The sequence below is a fragment of the Monodelphis domestica genome, chromosome 1 (assembly GCF_027887165.1).
Source record: "Monodelphis domestica isolate mMonDom1 chromosome 1, mMonDom1.pri, whole genome shotgun sequence".
In the NCBI taxonomy this organism is placed as follows: Eukaryota; Metazoa; Chordata; class Mammalia; order Didelphimorphia; family Didelphidae; genus Monodelphis; species Monodelphis domestica.
The window spans coordinates 114,182,910-114,200,159 of NC_077227.1; the positions used below are offsets into that span (position 1 = coordinate 114,182,910).

The 17,250-nt window shown below is 36.6% G+C and overlaps 1 protein-coding gene across 9 annotated transcripts in view; it reads right to left on the reverse strand.

Annotated features, from left to right (window-relative positions):
* Positions 1–17,250, reverse strand: part of GBF1 (golgi brefeldin A resistant guanine nucleotide exchange factor 1) — a 141,423-nt gene that overhangs the window by 78,862 nt on the left and 45,311 nt on the right. The window contains exon 2 of one of the 9 annotated variants that reach the window (XM_056804796.1): positions 14,069–14,203. The exons of the other annotated variants lie outside the window; for them this stretch is intronic. The gene's annotated coding sequence lies outside the window, so the exon portion shown is untranslated. The remainder of the gene's footprint in view (positions 1–14,068; positions 14,204–17,250) is intronic. 9 annotated transcript variants of the gene reach the window in all.

The window sequence follows — 17,250 nt, forward strand, 5'->3', positions numbered from 1 at the left end:
ATTACAAAAGGGGCAGTTTCAGATAGACACCAAAATCCCTACCTGAAATGAAGTGAGATATTAGTGAAACAAGGAAAACAATTTCTAAAATAACAATACCGTAAATACTGCAAAAATAAACTTGAAGACTTAATTCTAATTAATCCAATGTCCAACCATGATCATATAGAAAAGATGTTGAAGCATGTAATATGTTGATTTGCTACATGTTATTTAATATATTTAAAAAGAAAAGCTGTACATGACAGAGACGGTTTTCATGTACAACCTTCTCTTTCTGTTCAAAATGAATATAAAGGTTTTCATTTTAGTTGATGTTTGTTAAGTTCAGGGAGAAAGGAGGTACACATAGACCAGAGGTGTCCTTTTCTTTCTTTTCTTTTTCTTTCTTTTTTTTTAAACCCTTATCTTCAATACTGTGTATTGGTTCTAAGGCAGAAGAACGGTAAGGGCTAGGCAATGGGAGTTGCGACTTGCCCAGGGTCAAACAGCTAGGAAGTGTCTGAGGTCAGATTTGAACCTGAGACCTCCCATCTCTAGGCCTAGCTTTCAATCTACTGATCCACCCAGCTGCCCCCCTCCCCAATAGGTGTCCTTTTCAACAGAGACTGGGATGAAGGACGAAATGGTGAGGGGTTGGAAAAGGCAATGTCCAGGTGTTATAAGAGAAGGGGAAAAGAGGTCACTCACAGAAAATGACCTTAATTTGCTCAGTAAAATGTGAGGTGAGGTCCTTCTCAAAAAAAAAAAAGTATAGATAATGAGTGGTTTGGTAGATTTGAAAAGGAAAGATAAAGTCTGAAATAGTCACATTAGCATGTGGAATAATAAATCAATAGTGGAAGCAAGATGGTGTAGTGCATAATGTATAGGACCTGAAGTTGGGAAAATCTGAGACCAAATCCAGTCTTAAGATACTTTCTAGCTGTGTGATTCTAGGAAAGTAATTTCACTTCTTTATGTCTTGGTTTCCTCATCTGTAAAATGGGGATAACAGTAGTACTTACTTTCTAATGTTGTTGTGAGAATAAAATGAGATAATATTTGTAAAGTGCTTTGCAAATGTTAAAGTTTTATATAAAAGCTAGCTATCATTAGCTAGCTGTACTCCTCATCATTCTGAGTAGGGTTTCAGGTGTCACCACACAGCAAAGAAATCCATGATACAAAAATGGATATTAACTTATCATGTAGATATTTAAAAATAATAAAATTCAACTCTGGCTATAACTATACCAAAACAAGAAACAAAATAAAATATATAAGTACACAGTGAGTACATTCATGGTAAGTGACTGGAAACAGGAATCAAATAAAGGGATTGTTTTGCTTTTGGATTGGACTTAGATTTCTATTTTTTCCAAGAGAATAGAATGAAATACTTTATCAAAAGTTTGCTAAAATCTAGGTTAAACTATATCCATGACATTCATCTCATATATGATGTTAATAATTCTTTAAGATAGAAAATAAATTTAGTCTGACATGACTTGTATTTAATGAAGTTATGCTAGTTCTTTGTAACTATTGCTTTTCTTATAGGTGTTTCCCAACCACCTCTTTAATGATCTGTCCTAGAATTTCCCAGAAATTAAAGTCAATATCATTGGTATAGTTTTCTGACTGTTTTCTTCTCTTTTTTTTTGAAAACAGAACATTTGCCCTTCTCCAATCTTGTAAAAATGCCCCCATTTTCCATGACCTTACAAATACAAAGTCAGGTGCTTAGCAAATCACATCAGCCAATTCTTTCAGGACCTAAAAATGTAGTTCATCTGGGCCAAGTAATATGAATTCATGAAGAGCAGTTAGATGCTCTTACTACCTCCTTCATTATCTCAGATATCAATTCCATAAATCATTTTTTGTTCTATAATTTCTAGTGGAAAGGTGACTCTCTAAAGGAGACAAGACAGCAAAATAGGAATTGAATAGTCCTGTGTTCTCTGTTATCCACTAAATAAAAGATGGTGCCTATGGTCATGGAGGATAATTACAGTTAAGAAGGAAAGAAAAGACAAGTACAGCCATAACCACAGTACAAAAAGCCCATTTCAACATACAATTAAATCTTAGGATATTTACAGGTCTGATGTCTCCCTTGTCTGCATATTCTCTCTTTATACCTTGCTTTACCTGCTCTCTAAAGAGTGAAAACACACACACACACACACACACACACACACACACACACACACACACTGAGCCAAAGGCTCACTGCAGCTACCATTTCCAAAAACTTCCCTTCTATAAATAAACTATAACTCTATGTAAGAATCAAAAACATTACTGTTCTTTAACAATAGCCTCATCTTAAAAAAGGATGCTTTAGGGAAAGAATAGGTTAGGAAATGAAAATGATATAAAAACAAAGATAATAAAAATAAAATTGTATCTTCAGCACAAACTTAACACCTAAAACATAGCAACTAGATTTACCAAAGTGCATTCTAGTTCAGTCTAAGATGCTACCAATTAGAAGACAGAGTTGCCATTACTACGTCAGCCTGCTCAAGTGGTAATAAAAGTCATGTTGCTTTTTTAATTGAAAATTTTTATTTAATTAATTTAGAATATTTTCACATGGTTACATGATTCATGTTCTTTCCCTCCTCTCCTACCACCCCCACCCCCTGTAGCCAATGAGCAATTCCACTGGGTTTTACATGTGTCATTGATCAAGACCTATTTCCATATTATTGATATTTGCACTATGATCATTTAGAGTCTCCATCCCCAATCATATCACCACCGAACCATGTGATCGAGCAGTTGTTTTTCTTCTGTGTTTTTGCTCCCACAGTTCTTCCTCTGAATGTGGATAGTGTTCTTTCTCCTAAGTCCCTCAGAATTATCCTGGATCATTGCATTGCTGCTAGTAGAGAAGTCCATTACATTTGATTGTACCACAGTATATCAGTCTCTGTGTACAATGTTCTTCTGGTTCTGCTCCTTTCACTCTGCATCAATTCCTGGAGGTTGTTCCAGTTCACATGGAATTCCTACAGTTTATTATTCCTTTGAGCAAAATAGTATTCCATCACCAACAGATACCACAATTTGTTTAGCCATTCCCCAATTAAAGGGCATCCCCTCATTTTCCAATTTTTTGCCACCACAAAAAGCACTGCTATAAATATTTTTGTACAAGTCTTTTCCTTATGATCTCTTTGGGGTATAAACCCAGCAATGGTATGGCTGGATCAAAGGGCAGGCAAACTTTTAGCGCCCTTTGGGCATAGTTCCAAATTGCCCTCCAGAACAGTTGGAACGGTTCACAACTCCACCAGCGATGTATTAATGTCCCAATTTTGCCACATCCCCTCCAACATTTATTACTGTCCTTTGCTGTCATGTTAGTCAATATATTAAGTGTGAGGCAGTACCTCAGAGTAAAGTCGTGGTTTTTTTGAAAGTAGTCTGTGATGTCATTTTAACCTTGAGTACTCAACATTTAATACAATGACAAAGACTTCTTCCACTTCTAATAGGAAGAGAGAGAAATGAGGACTCTGTAATACAATCAGGATGGTCATGAAGAGATAGAATAGGATGAGACAGAATAAGCTCATTAGCTGGCACTATAGGGTCCATCTATCCTTGGCTAGCTAGGACAACTAGTGCCTTTCTAATTTATGGCAGGAAGGTGATGAGTAACAAATTAATGCAAATGGCTCTTGGTTCAGTATATTCTACCACTTTTCCTGGGCCCTCATCTAGCTAGTATACAGTTTCAATCTGTAAGATGGAAAAAGTTCAATCTTTCAAGTAGTTAACTATCCTAAGTTATTATTTCTGTGTTGGAACCCTAGGATGGAAAGAAGAAAAACATGTTGGCGACCAATGTGTCAGAAGCCCATATCTACTATCTATAGAATATCCAAAGCAACTCTATGACTCTCACTCATCATTTGATTCTTTGGCTGGGGGAAGAAGCTTTTGCTCAAATCCAGATATAAGGAAATTGTGAAGAAAGAACCAATGTGGCTGTTTCCAGGGGAAACCAGAGTCAAAAAGAAGGTATTATTCACTTTATTATTTTTTCTTAGAGTAACCATCATATTTTCCTCTGAGGTGTTCAGGGGCCTTGATGGCCAGATAGGTGGAAGTATCTGATCTTTTTATGCCTCAGAACTTTGATTGCTCACTCATTCAGTTGTATCCAACCCTTCATAACCTGATGGGTCATATTACATCAATACTGTCCATGTAGTTTTCTTGGCAAAGATACTAGAGTGGTTTACCATTTCCTTCTCCAGTGGATTGAGGCACACTGAAGTTAAGTAACTTTCTCAGGGTCACACACTACCAAGTGCATAAGGCTGAACTTAAACTCAGGTCTTTCTAACTCCAGGCCCAGTACTATCTCTACTGAGCCACCTAACTGCCTCTGATTCCTCACTACCTGATAGTTCACATAATTCATCTAGTAATGTAGTTTCACATATGGCTTGGGTCACAAATAGAATGTCCCTGAGGATAGAACTTCCATAATGTGGGGGGAAGAGGGGATGACAAAATTCTTGACGACCTTGTCCTTGGGCACATAGTGAAAATAGCTAGTGCAGGGGAGAGGCTCTTCCTCTTCTTCTTGGTCATCTTATGAGCAAGGAACTAAATGAGGATATTTTATGCACTTCAACATGCTTTAGAAATAAGAAGGACTTGAAGGAATGCTTTGGGCTTAAATGGGAGTTAAAGAGGAACAGTTTATCTTGTCCAAGCAGGTTTGGTGATACCTGGTACCGCTAGCTAAAAGAATATTTCCTACATCATAAAAAAATGAATAAATCTCCTCATAGACTGGGTAGTATTAGACTTGTAGACAGAAAAATCTGGGTACAAATTGAGTCTCAGATGTGTAACCCAAGGTCAGTCATTTAATATCTCTCAGTCATAGTTTCCTTATCTATAAAATAGAGATAAAAATAGCACCAAATTCATAGGGTTGTTATTAGGATCAAATGAAATAATATATGTAAATCACTTTACAAACCTTAAAGTGCCACAAAGATGTGTTATTGGTGTTATTCCACTAAACATCTTCAGAAACTCTTAGGGAAGAAAGCAGACTGCTTCAGATAAACAAGACTTCTTTAAACCCAAGTGAACATCTTAAATTTTTTGTTTTATTTCTTCAGAGGCAAGAACCAAACACCATGCATGATGAAATAGCATCCAATTAAATAAGCATTCTAAGGAATCTGTGCCATGTAGTACATAATTCCATTTACTAGGGTTAGGAAATAAATTACTTTGAGAAGGAGAATAATTAATAGCCTAAGATAATGTACCAAGGTTAAAGTGGCTCTTTCAGACAGGAGGAACCATAATCCTTTTTTAACTCTAATCTTACTATTTTTTTCAGAGACCCCAGTACAAGAATTTAATACCATGACAATTGTCCCCTAAATACCATCCAATATAAAGGCTTCAGACCAGGCAATATATGGATGCATATTGGGTCTAGGCTCCATGACAGGACAGACATATTGAGCACGTTCTCCAAATCAGGAAAGCCAAGAGTTAAAAGTTGGGTTAGCAAACTTAACTCCAGGGATACATGTGGGGCACTAAGCTGAGATTCACAAGGCTCTCCCTAAGTTCTCTTTGCCTCTCAGTGCTGGGACAACCAATGTTCACTGAATGCCGATATTTGTATGAATAAAAATGAAGGGATTTAGCAAATCTTGTTCTTGCACACAGTTGTCAAAAAAAATCTGACCTTTACAACAGGAAAAAGAGGGGGGATTTAAAGCTTTAAAGAAGAGGCAGTCACTGCCTGATGTATAACAAACCTTTGAAAAATTATGGAGCAACGAAAATCCCCTACAGGTCTGAACAAAATGGGTCCAATTTGCATTTGAGCAAAGCTTTCCATACATACTCCTCAGCTCCTCTGTGTACTACCACACAAATAAATCCTGAAGAATAATCCACTGGGGACCTGCGCTTGATCTCCCATATATTACTGTTGCACAACTCGAGCACAGGCTCCACAGACTGCCTTTTGGGGTCCAGATAACTAAATCAAAGCAGTCCTGATAAGCTTCTGAAAACAGGGAATGTGAGGAATAGTTTAATGAATGTTACAACTCAACCTGTTACAAACTATACAGTGTTATTGGAGGAAAGAAGAAAAAGAGGAAACCTACATGCTTTTACTGAACATTTAGAAGTATCTCACAGTCAAATCCAGATGTACCTGTCATCTGGTCATTCTGGCTATAAAGTCATCCAAAGCCAAATACTGATCAAATAGTGAGGGAACGTTTGAAAAGTCTGGTACTAGTTCAAGAAGTACAGAAGAGATTACAACTTTATATTCGCTTAGAGCTCAGGTTCAAATTTGTGTAAGAAAGGGCAACCAAATGCTAAAAAAATGAAAAGTAGCGGGAATAAATGCTATAATGGAAATACTCAGAGAGAAATCAAATTTTTCTAATTTTCAGATAAATTTTGATGAAGTAGTCCTCATTCAGTTCTCCATTTATAAAAAGGTGAAAAAAATCAGATGAATTACTTAGATACTATACACTAGTAAGTATGAACCTTGACAATTACTACTACAAAAAAACTAATGCTAATTGGAAAAATGATAGCATAAAGAGAAGATTCAGCTCTAAATACTGAAAATTGATAAAATAGCAAAAAGATACAAGAAGGAAAAAAGGCTCTAAAAAAGTCAACAGTGGTGAGAATAAACAAAATATAGGAATAATGACAGATGTCAAAGAAATAGCCACTCCTGAATAATTAATGTAGTTATTCTATCATCTGTATATGAGGTCATTTTAACAGTGCTAGAGTAAGATCTGAAGTTAGCCCACACAAATAAAAAGTGAAGTCAGTCCAAAGAATATTTATGAGGAATAGAGCTAACATAATGTCCCAACGAGTATTCTACAGATAGGAGGCTAATCTGGCAATCTGGAAGGAAAATGGGGCTTCTGAATCAAGACATTGGCTACTGGCTTGTTTAGTATTTTGCTAACATACTAAAACAGAGATTTTCCAATCTAAATGGTAACTAGTTATTTTCTATAACCAGGATAGAGTTCAATACTGACTAGGAAAACAGATTAGGAAAAGTCTGTTATGATTATTATAGTTTGTGAGACGAAGCCATTCTTTAGCATGAGTTTATACCCCAATAACTTATTTGGTGCAGAAAATCTCCATAAATATGTCAAAGTAAAGATAGGAATGTCAAGAGATTCTGTTGAGCTGTCAAAAGCTTTATCACCAAATTTCTGTCCTTCTTCAAGAACCTTTGACAAAGAAGGGAGATTCTCATATCTTTAATTTTACTTCATATTTTTCAAGTGCTCCAATAGGAGCACTAAGAAATCATAAAGTGAACAAGTCAAGTTTCAGCTATGTCTATCTTGCCTCCTCTATGGTTTCTGCAAGGATGACAAATCATTTTCAGTCTTCTAGTGACTGTCTTGAATTCCTACAAAAACCAAAACCTATTTGATAGTTAGCTCTCCAGAACCAGGACACATAACAGATAGTAAGCAACAATTTTTATTTGACTTCTTGCCTTGTTCTTCAGTCAAAGTTCTCTCAGTGGTCATTGTTATTTGCTCACTTCTTTCAAAATTTTAGCCTTTGGTGAGATGACATGAGAATTTTCAGTTATCTGTTTTTAGAAGAAGAATGGCAAAATTCATATGGAAGAACAGAGGGTCAAGAATATCAAGGGAAGTAATGAAAAAAAAAGTGAAGGATGGTAGCCTGGCAGTTCCCAATCTTAAACTGTACTATAAAGCAGTAATCATCAAACTGGTACTGGCTAAGAAATAGAAGGGTGGATAAATGGAATAGACTAGGAGTAAATGACCTCAGCAATCTACTGCTTGATAAACCTAAAGATCCTAGCTCTGTGACAGCGAACCTATGGCATATGTGCCAAAGATGGCACACAGGGCCGTCCCCTGCAGAGTTGCTCCCTTCCCTCTCTCTACCCTGCTTCCCTGCCCTCTGTGCTTACTCTCTCCCCTGAGCAGAGTGCTCAGGACACACCCCTCTTTTTCTCCCATCCTTGTCTGGGACTAGGGGTTGCAGGGGGAAGATGGGGAGTGGGGTTTCCTCTCCCAACACTGGGGCCAGTCCTACCCCCTAAAAGATCTCCCCTTTCTTCCTTTCTTCCCTGCCAGCTGCCAGTCTGGGTAGTGGCCCTGCCCCCCAAAGGCAAACTTCACTCCCTCTTCTCCTTGCTCCCACCCCAATGTGGGTCTCAACCCAAAAGGTAGGCAGGGCTGGATGCAGGGGCAGGTCTCCATGGCAGCAGGAGGCACAAGGCAGATAACTTCAGTGTAAGACAGCTAGGAGCTGGTCCTGCCCCCCAAGCAGAGTGTGTGTGTGTCTAGGAGGGGGGTGCTGATAGGTCTCTGAGCCTCCTACACCCTAGCCTGGCCCCACCTCCTGAGCCCATTGAAGCCTGGCAGTAGCCCCTTCACTTGGCCAGCCCCCAGGGCAGCTAGGTGCAGGGGCAGGTCCCCATGGCTGCAGGAGGCAACTTCGATAGGCTCAAGCCTGGCTGAGAGCCTGGCCCCCAGCCCTTCCAACACGGGAGGGTGGGGCACAGGCACATAGTCTGTGGGGTAGGATAGAGTATGAGACAGGGTCCCTAAAAGGTTCTAAAAGGTTCGCCATCACTGTCCCAGCTTTTGCAATAAAAACTCACAATTTGACAAAAACTGCTGGGAAAATTGGAAAACAATATGGCAAAAATTAGGTTTAGATCAATATCTCACACCCTATACCAAGATAAGATCAAAATGGGTATATGATTTAAAAATAAAGAGTGATATTTTAAGTAAATTAGGGAGGGAGCAGCTGGGTGGCTCAGTGGATTGAGAGCCAGGCCCAGAGATAGGAGGTCCTGGGTTCAAATCTGGCCTTAGACACTTCCTAGCTATATGACCCTGGGCAAGTCAGTTAAACCCCCATTGCCTAGCCCTTACCACTCTTCTGCCTTGGAACCAATACACAGTATTGATTCCAAGACAGAAGGTAAGGGTTATTTAAAAAAATAATAATAAGTAAATTAGGGAAATGTGCTTGTCAGATTAATGGAAAAGGGAAGACTTTTTTTTTTAATAAACATTATTTTATTTGGTCATTTCCAAACATTATTCATTGGAGACAAAGATCATTTTCTTTCCCTCTCCCCCTCCCCCCACCTCTCTCATAGCTGACACACAATTCCACTGGGTATCACATGTGTTCTTGATTCAAACCCATTTCCATGTTGTTGGTATTTGCATTGGAGTGTTCATTTAGAGTCTCTCCTTAGACATGTCCCCTCAACCCCTGTAGTCAAGCAGTTGCTTTCCCTCCCACAGTTTGTCCTCTGCTTGTGGATAGTGTTTTTTCTCCTAGATCCCTGCAGACTGTTTAGGGACATTGCATTGACACTAATGGAGAATTCCATTACATTCAATTGTACCACAGTGTATCAGTCTCTGTGTACAATATTTTCCTGGTTCTGCTCCTTTCGCTCTGCATCACTTCCTGGAGGTTGTTCCAGTCTCCATAGAATTCATCCACTTTATTATTCCTTTGAGCACAATAGTATTCCATCACCAACATATACCACAATTTGTTCAGCCATTCTCCAATTGATGGGCATCCCCTCATTTTCCAATTTTTGGCCACCACAAAGAGCACAGCTATGAATATTTTTGTACAAGTCTTTTTCCTTATTATCTCTTTGGGGTACAAACCCAGACGTGCTATGGCTGGATCAAAGGGCAGACAGTCTTTTATCGCCCTTTGGGCATAGTTCCAAATTGCCCTCCAGAATGGTTGGATCAATTCACAACTCCACCAGCAATGAATTAATGTCCTGACTTTGCCACATCCCCTCCAGCATCCATTACTTTCCCATGCTGTCCTGTTAGCCAATCTGCTAGGTGTGAGGTGATACCTCAGAGTTGTTTTGATTTGCATCTCTCTTATCATAAGAGATGTAGAGCACTTTTTCATGTGCTTATTAATGGTTTTGATTTCTTTGGCTGAGAACTGCCTGTTCATGTCCCTTGCCCATTTATCAATTGGAGAATGGCTTGATTTTTTGTACAATTGATTTAGCTCTTTGTAAATTTGAGTAATTAAACCTTTGTCACAGGTTTTTATGAAGATTGTTTCCCAATTTGTTGCTTCCCTTCTGATTTTAGTTACATTGGTTTTGTTTGTACAAAAACTTTTTAATTTAATGTAGTCAAAATTATTTTACATTTTGTGACTCTTTCAAATTTGTTTGGTTTTAAAGTCTTTCCCTTCCCAAAGGTCTGACATGTATACTATTCTGTTTGCCTAAATTACTTATAATTTCCTTCTTTATGTTCAAGTCATTCACCCATTTTGAATTTATCTTGGTGTAGGATGTGAGGTGTTGATCCAAACCTAATCTCTCCCACACTGTCTTCTAATTTTCCCAGCAGTTTTTATCAAATAGTGGATTTTTGTCCCAAAAGCTAGGATCTTTGAATTTATCATAGACTGTCTTGCTGAGGTCACTTACCTCAAGTGTATTCTACTGATCCTCCTTTCTGTCTCTTAGCCAGTACCAAATTGTTTTGATGACCACTGCTTTATAATATAGTTTGAGATCTGGGACTGCAAGGCCCCCTTCCTTTGTATTTTTTTTTTCATTATTTCCCTGGATATCCTTGATCCTTTGTTCTTCCAAATGAACTTTGTTATGGTTTTTTTCTAAATCAGTAAAAAAAATTTTTGGAAGTTCAATGGGTATGGCACTAAATAGATAAATAAGTTTGGGTAGGATGTTCATTTTTATTATATTGACTCATCCTACCCATGAGCAGTTAATGTTTTTCCAATTGCTCAAGTCTAGTTTTAGTTGTGTGGAGAGTGTTTTGTAGTTGTGTTCATATAGTTCCTGTGTTTGTCTCGGGAGATAGATTCCTAAGTATTTTATTTTGTCTAAGGTGATTTTGAATGGGATTTCTCTTTCTAATTCTAAGGGAGGACTTTATGAACAAACAAGAGATAGGGAACATTAGAAGATGTAAAATGAATAATTTTGATATTAAATTTAAAAGATTTTATACAAAGAAATACAACCAGGATTAGAAGGGAAACAACAAACTGGGGAAAATTTTTATAACAAATTTATCTGATAATGGTCTCATTTCTCAAATATATAAAGAACTAAGTCAAATTTATAAGAATCAAAGACATTCCCCATTTGATAAGAGGTCAAGTTTTCAGATGAAGAAATCAAAGCTATCAATAACCACATGAAAAAATGTTCTAAATTCCTCTTGATAAGAGAAATGCAAATTTAAACAACTCTGAGGTACTACCTCACACTTATCAGATTGGCCAACATGACAGTAAAGGAAATGACAAATGTTAGAAGGAATGTAACAAAATTGTGACACTTTAATGCATTGCAGTTGAAGTTGTGAATTGATCCAATCATTTTGGAGGGCAATTTGGAATTATGCCCAAAAGAATATAAAGCAATGCATACCCTTTGATCCAGTAATACTACTATATCCCAAAGAGATTTTTAAAAAAAGGAAAGGACCTGTTGGTGCAAAAATATTTATAGCTGCTCTTTTTGTGGTGGCAAAAAATTGGAAACTAAAGGGATGTCCCTTAATTGGGGAATGGCTGACCAAATTGTGGGATATGAAAGTGATGGAATACTATTGGGCTATAAAGAATGATGAATAGGATAATTTCAGAAAGAGCTAGAAAGACCTACATGAACTGATGCAGAGTGAAATAAGCAGAATCAGGAGATCATCATACAATAACTGAAATATTGTGGAACAATCACTTTGCTACTTATAGTAATACAATAATCCAGGACAATTCTGAGGACTTATGAAAAAGAATTCTATCTACCTCCAAAGAAAGAACTGTTGGAGTAGAAATACAGGTGAAAATAAATTATTTACCACTTGTTTATTTGAATATATGTTTGGGGATTTTGTTTCTATAGTATTATTTTCTTTAAAAAATGAATAATATGGAAATGTTTTGCATGATAAAACATATATAGCCCAAATTGAATTGCTTGTTAGCTCCAGGAGGGGGAAGGGAATAAGGAAGGAGGACAACATGGATCATATAACTTAAAAAAAAATTATGTGGAAATTTGTTATTAAATTTTTTAAAAAATTTAATGAGGAATATTGAAGGGGGAAAGGACCTGTTTTACAAAAAAATATTTATAGCAGCTCTTTTTGTAATGGCAAAGAATTGGAAATTGACAGGGTGTCCATCAATTGGGGAATGGCTAAACAAACTGTGGTACATGTTGGTAATGGAATACTATTGTGCTAGAAGAAATAGCAAGACGATTTCAGAAAAAGCTGGAAAGATTTGCAGGGACTGATTCAGAGCGAAATAAGCAGAACTGGTAGAATATAGTACACAGTAAGAGTAATATTGTTTGATGATCAATAGGGAAAATTTGGATACTCTCAGCAATGAAATGATCTGGGATAATCCTGAAAGACTTATGATGGGGAATATCCACCTCCAGGAAAAGAAGTGGTAGGAGTTAGATGTATGTAGCTCAGAGCATACTTTCTTTCACATCAGTTTATTTATGGTTTTATTTGAGGTTTTTGTTATGTATGAATGTGCTCCTATAGCAATGACCAATATAGAAGTGTGTTTTACATGAAAATAAAAATAAAATGGGTATTTTTTTAAAAAGAAGAGGTATGTCCTCTATCATCTCAAAATAAAATTTCTTAGAGATATACTTATTTCATTTTTCTATTCTTGGAGAGAAATCTTGGAGTTCCCTCTCCCATTTATCTCTCAAGATAATCCAGATCTCTTTTCAGTTATATAGATTCACTTCAACCAAGAGAAAGGATAAGGATTTGTTTGAATTAACATTTTGGATTACCATCATTCTTCTACCACTAAATCTACCCTTTACATTAAAAAAAAAAATCCCCCTTTTACTGGTAGATTCAAATTATTGAGGTAGAACTGACATTTTTCAGAGAAAGTAGTTAAACCTATACTTTTTTTCAGTTGTCAGTTTTTCCCTCCAGTTCAGGAAGAAGTCATTAACATTTCTTGTTCCTTTTTCTTAAAGAGGTTTTGTGGTTTATAGTTTACAATTCTTCCTCCTTCCCTCCCCACTCCAGCAATAAGTTTCGTGAAACACTTTTCTTTATGATTTCTAAAATTTCAGTAGTGACCATTCCTCTTTTCATGTTGCTTTTTGGGAGTTAAAGAAAGGGAGTAATAATCAATAAATGTCATGAGCCCCCATGATGACTGCTGGAACACCATATATCATAAGAACCTTTGCTAAAAACTTTCTCCCAAAAGAGTTTATTTTTTATCCTATAGGCAATAGGGAGCCACTGGAGTTTATTGAGAAAATGATAAACAGAGGGGACAATGGTATTTATTTCACTGGAGTAGAGGAAGTCTTAAAGTCTGGCTCCCAGAAACACTCCAGCTGTTCTCTACCAGCTGGTGCCTCAGGTCTGACTTTCAACAGAGTTGAATTTTCTTCATATAATAATTTTCCCCTCCTGTCCTGTCTGTTCCACTCTCTGAGAGAGCAGTTACTTTTAAAAATAAGCTCAAATAAGTATGCAGTGTAATTTAAGACACTGGAGAGTGGGCTACAGGACATGGAGAGGGTTATCTATCAGTTCTCTTTCTAACAGGCTAAAACAGATCTGATTTCTGCTTCCAACCCTAAATGCAAGAATAAGCAGACCCAGAGAGATAGAACACAACAAGTGTACCCAGTTGCTGCCAACTCTTATTCTGCTCTGAAAAAAAAGAAGAAAGCAAGAGTCCCAGAAGTGCAGGAAATTGTTTCTCAGACGAAAGACAACACTTCCTTTCCCAGAACAATCCATCTCCCACTCTGACATCCTGCTCCTGCTATATTTACCCAACCCAAATTTGCCAATGATATACTTCCAGCTGCACTCTTGCCACATGGCCCTGTCACTCAGCCCAGGCACACAGGGAGGAATCCATCCAGAGGACAGAGCCGAGACATCACTACAAACTAATCCATATTTCCTCTATTGCTTACCTTCAGAGTAAAATGAGAAAAAGTCAGGAGTATTTACTCCCTGTTTATGTTGCAAGTAGCTGAGGAGACAAGAGGTATTTCATAATATAGATAACTAATTTCAACTTCAGTCATGGTGGCCATCAGTAGGGGCACCTAAACAATGAAGGATTTGAAATGGACAGTTAAAAATAACTCTGTCAATGCTATCTGACCAAAAGCCACTTCAAACCCAGCCTGCTAGATCAGACTATTAGGGTGATTACCTTATCCCAGAGTAAACTTTTTCTCCATAGGAGAAAGTAATCTGATGAGCTAGGGATAGTATTTTCCTGGCATATTTGAATTTATCCCCATTTGTCCCCAACTCAAACTATTCAGCAGCATAGTTGAGGGAAAGATAAAAGCACATATACTGCCAATAAATGCAAAATCTGTTCAATATAATGCCCATTTTTCCTATCAAAAGTTTTCTACTCTTGGTTCCTTCCCATTCACACCTCCTACTCTTGCTTTCGGTCTAAAGATTCTCCTCCCAAATAGCCTCATACTCTTTCTTGTCTAGTTTTCTTTTAAGTAATGTGGTCTTAACTAAGTAGAAGTTGTATTTACATATTTTTTAAGTTAGTTTGAAATTTAATTTTTTCTTGTTTTTTTTTTCTTTAAGTTTTTATACCCAGGTGAATTGCTTGTTGGCTATGGGAGAGGGGAGATAAAGAACATGAATCATGTAACCATGGAAAAATGAAATTAATTAATTAACTAAAAGTTTAAAAGAGGTTTTTGTGTAATAAAAAGTAAAAGTCCTCACCAACTATTCTAAGGTTAATTTGTAGTAGCCACATAATTTAGCCTCTATTATAAAAATGGGTTCAACAACAACAACAACAACAAAAATAGGTTCAAGATTCAGGAGTCAAAGTTCTCTGGAATTGGTCTTGGTCATTCATAGCAAAATACTTCCAAAGAAAATAAAGAATATTAATGCAGAAGAAAGATGTAGGAAAATAGGGAGAAGAAAAAAGAAAGAGGAAATAGAACAAAACACAAAGAATGAAGAAGATCTTTTTAAAAAAAATAAATGTTTATTGCATATTGTTTTTATATAACCTATACTTTCTACTGTATTTTCTCACATCATTTCCCATAGTTATCCATAATTTTAAAAAAAAGTAGGAAAGAAAAACATTTCTTTAAAATTAAACAAAATATTTTTTTTTAAAAAGATGCAGGATCCCTTGCCCATACTAAACTGATCCTGCAGAGAAAGAGGAATAAGAGTTTCCTCATATCTCATGATTTGTTTATCCATTTCCCAGTCAAAGGATATCAACTTTGTTTCTAGTTCTTTCCAACAATAAAAGTGCTTCTTTAAATATTTTGGTGTATGTGGGAACTTTCTTTTTGTCACTGACCTTAAGTGTATATGCCAACAATGGAATAGCTAAGTCAAAAAGGTATATCACTTTCTTTGCAGAATTCTAAACTTGTTTTCTAGATGGTTGTACCAATCAATGTATAACTCCACCATCAACGCATTATTGTGCCCTGTTTTCCCACACCCCGCTAATACTTATTATTGCCATCTTCAGAAAGTACATTTCTAAAATTTCCCTTTAAGTCTTTTATACCCTTCGATGTCACTAGTCAATGTAAACTTTCAGTTTCAGGTTTTATTTAAGATGCCCAAGTGAAAACTCTCAAAGCATACAACTATATTTTTAAAAATAGATTTGTGTAAATATGATTATGAATTCATAGCAAATTACACTTCATTAAGATCAAGCAGAAAGAAAATCAGCCTTCAGCTGGCTATCAGGCCCAGGCCAGGCAGAAAACATTTCTGCTACTAGTTTCCTGAGTGAAGGGCTAACACCACTGCTCAAAAATTTTCAGTGACTTCCTACTTAATAAAATCCAAAATCCTTTCCTGGCATTAAAGGCTTTCCGCAGCCTGGCCCTAAGCTATCTTTCCACCCTCATTCACACATTACATTTCAACCAGACAAGACTACCTGCTTTCTCCTAACCATGCTCTGTTCTTGGAAGAGTGCTGAAAAAGCAATGAATTTGGGGCCAGAGGACCTGGATTCCATTTCAGCCACTTCCACTAGGCCGGGTGGCCTCAGGTGAGTCACTTAACATATTATAATCCTCAGAATTCTAATCTTCATAAAGTGGGTGATAATATTCCTACCACCCACTTCACAGCTGTTGTGAAGGTCAAATGTATATAAAGTGAGGGAATTAGATTGAATGATCTCTAAGGTCCCTTTTAGTTTTTAACTATTTTTTTATTAATAGAATTTACCCACAAGGACTCCAGTCCCTACCCTCTCCCTGCATCACATAAGGCATCATTTGGAAGACAGACATGTTCATACAAATTATAATATTTCATGTTTCCATCTTTCAGTTCACTCTCTGGAGGTAACATATACAATTTATTCTTCAAGAATTAAATTTGTAGCTGTGTATGATATTCTCCTGGTTCTACTCATTTCACTATTCATTATCTCACATAAATCTTTCCAAGTTTTAAATTAGCCTGTTCATCGTTTCTTATGTTATAATATTATTCCATCACAATCATACGCCATAATTTTTTTAGTCATTCCCCAACTGATGGGCATCCCCTCAGTTTTCAATTCTTTGCCACCATAAAGAGAATTGCTATTAATGTTTTAGAATATATGGGTTCTTTTCCTTTTTCCCTGATCTCCTTAGGAAATAGTCTTATAGTAATTCCAAATTGTTCTCCAAAATGGCTGGATCAGTTCACAACTCTGCCAACAGTGTATTAGTGTCCCCATTTTTCCTCATTCCCTCCAACATGTGTAAGCTATAACTTTTATGACCTCATTTTAAGTACTTTGCAAACTACAAACTACAAAATAAGAACTGTAACCATTGTTATTGCTTCCCAACTCTATCTCTGATTATTCTATTAGTTATGATTTCTATTTGCTGAAATCATATACCATTTTCTAAGTTCAGGTAAAAAGCCACAAAGTATCCCCTGATTTTGCCCACCAGATACTGTCTTTTCCATCCCTGAGAATCTTACTTTATGTTCTTCTTAAATTCAAATATGTCTGTGAATTCATTCTAATTCTGATTACAATCTATCCATAGTTTGCTAATACTTATTTTCTAATATTATAGTTATTTATGATATCTCTCTTATAAATTCTGTGATAGAA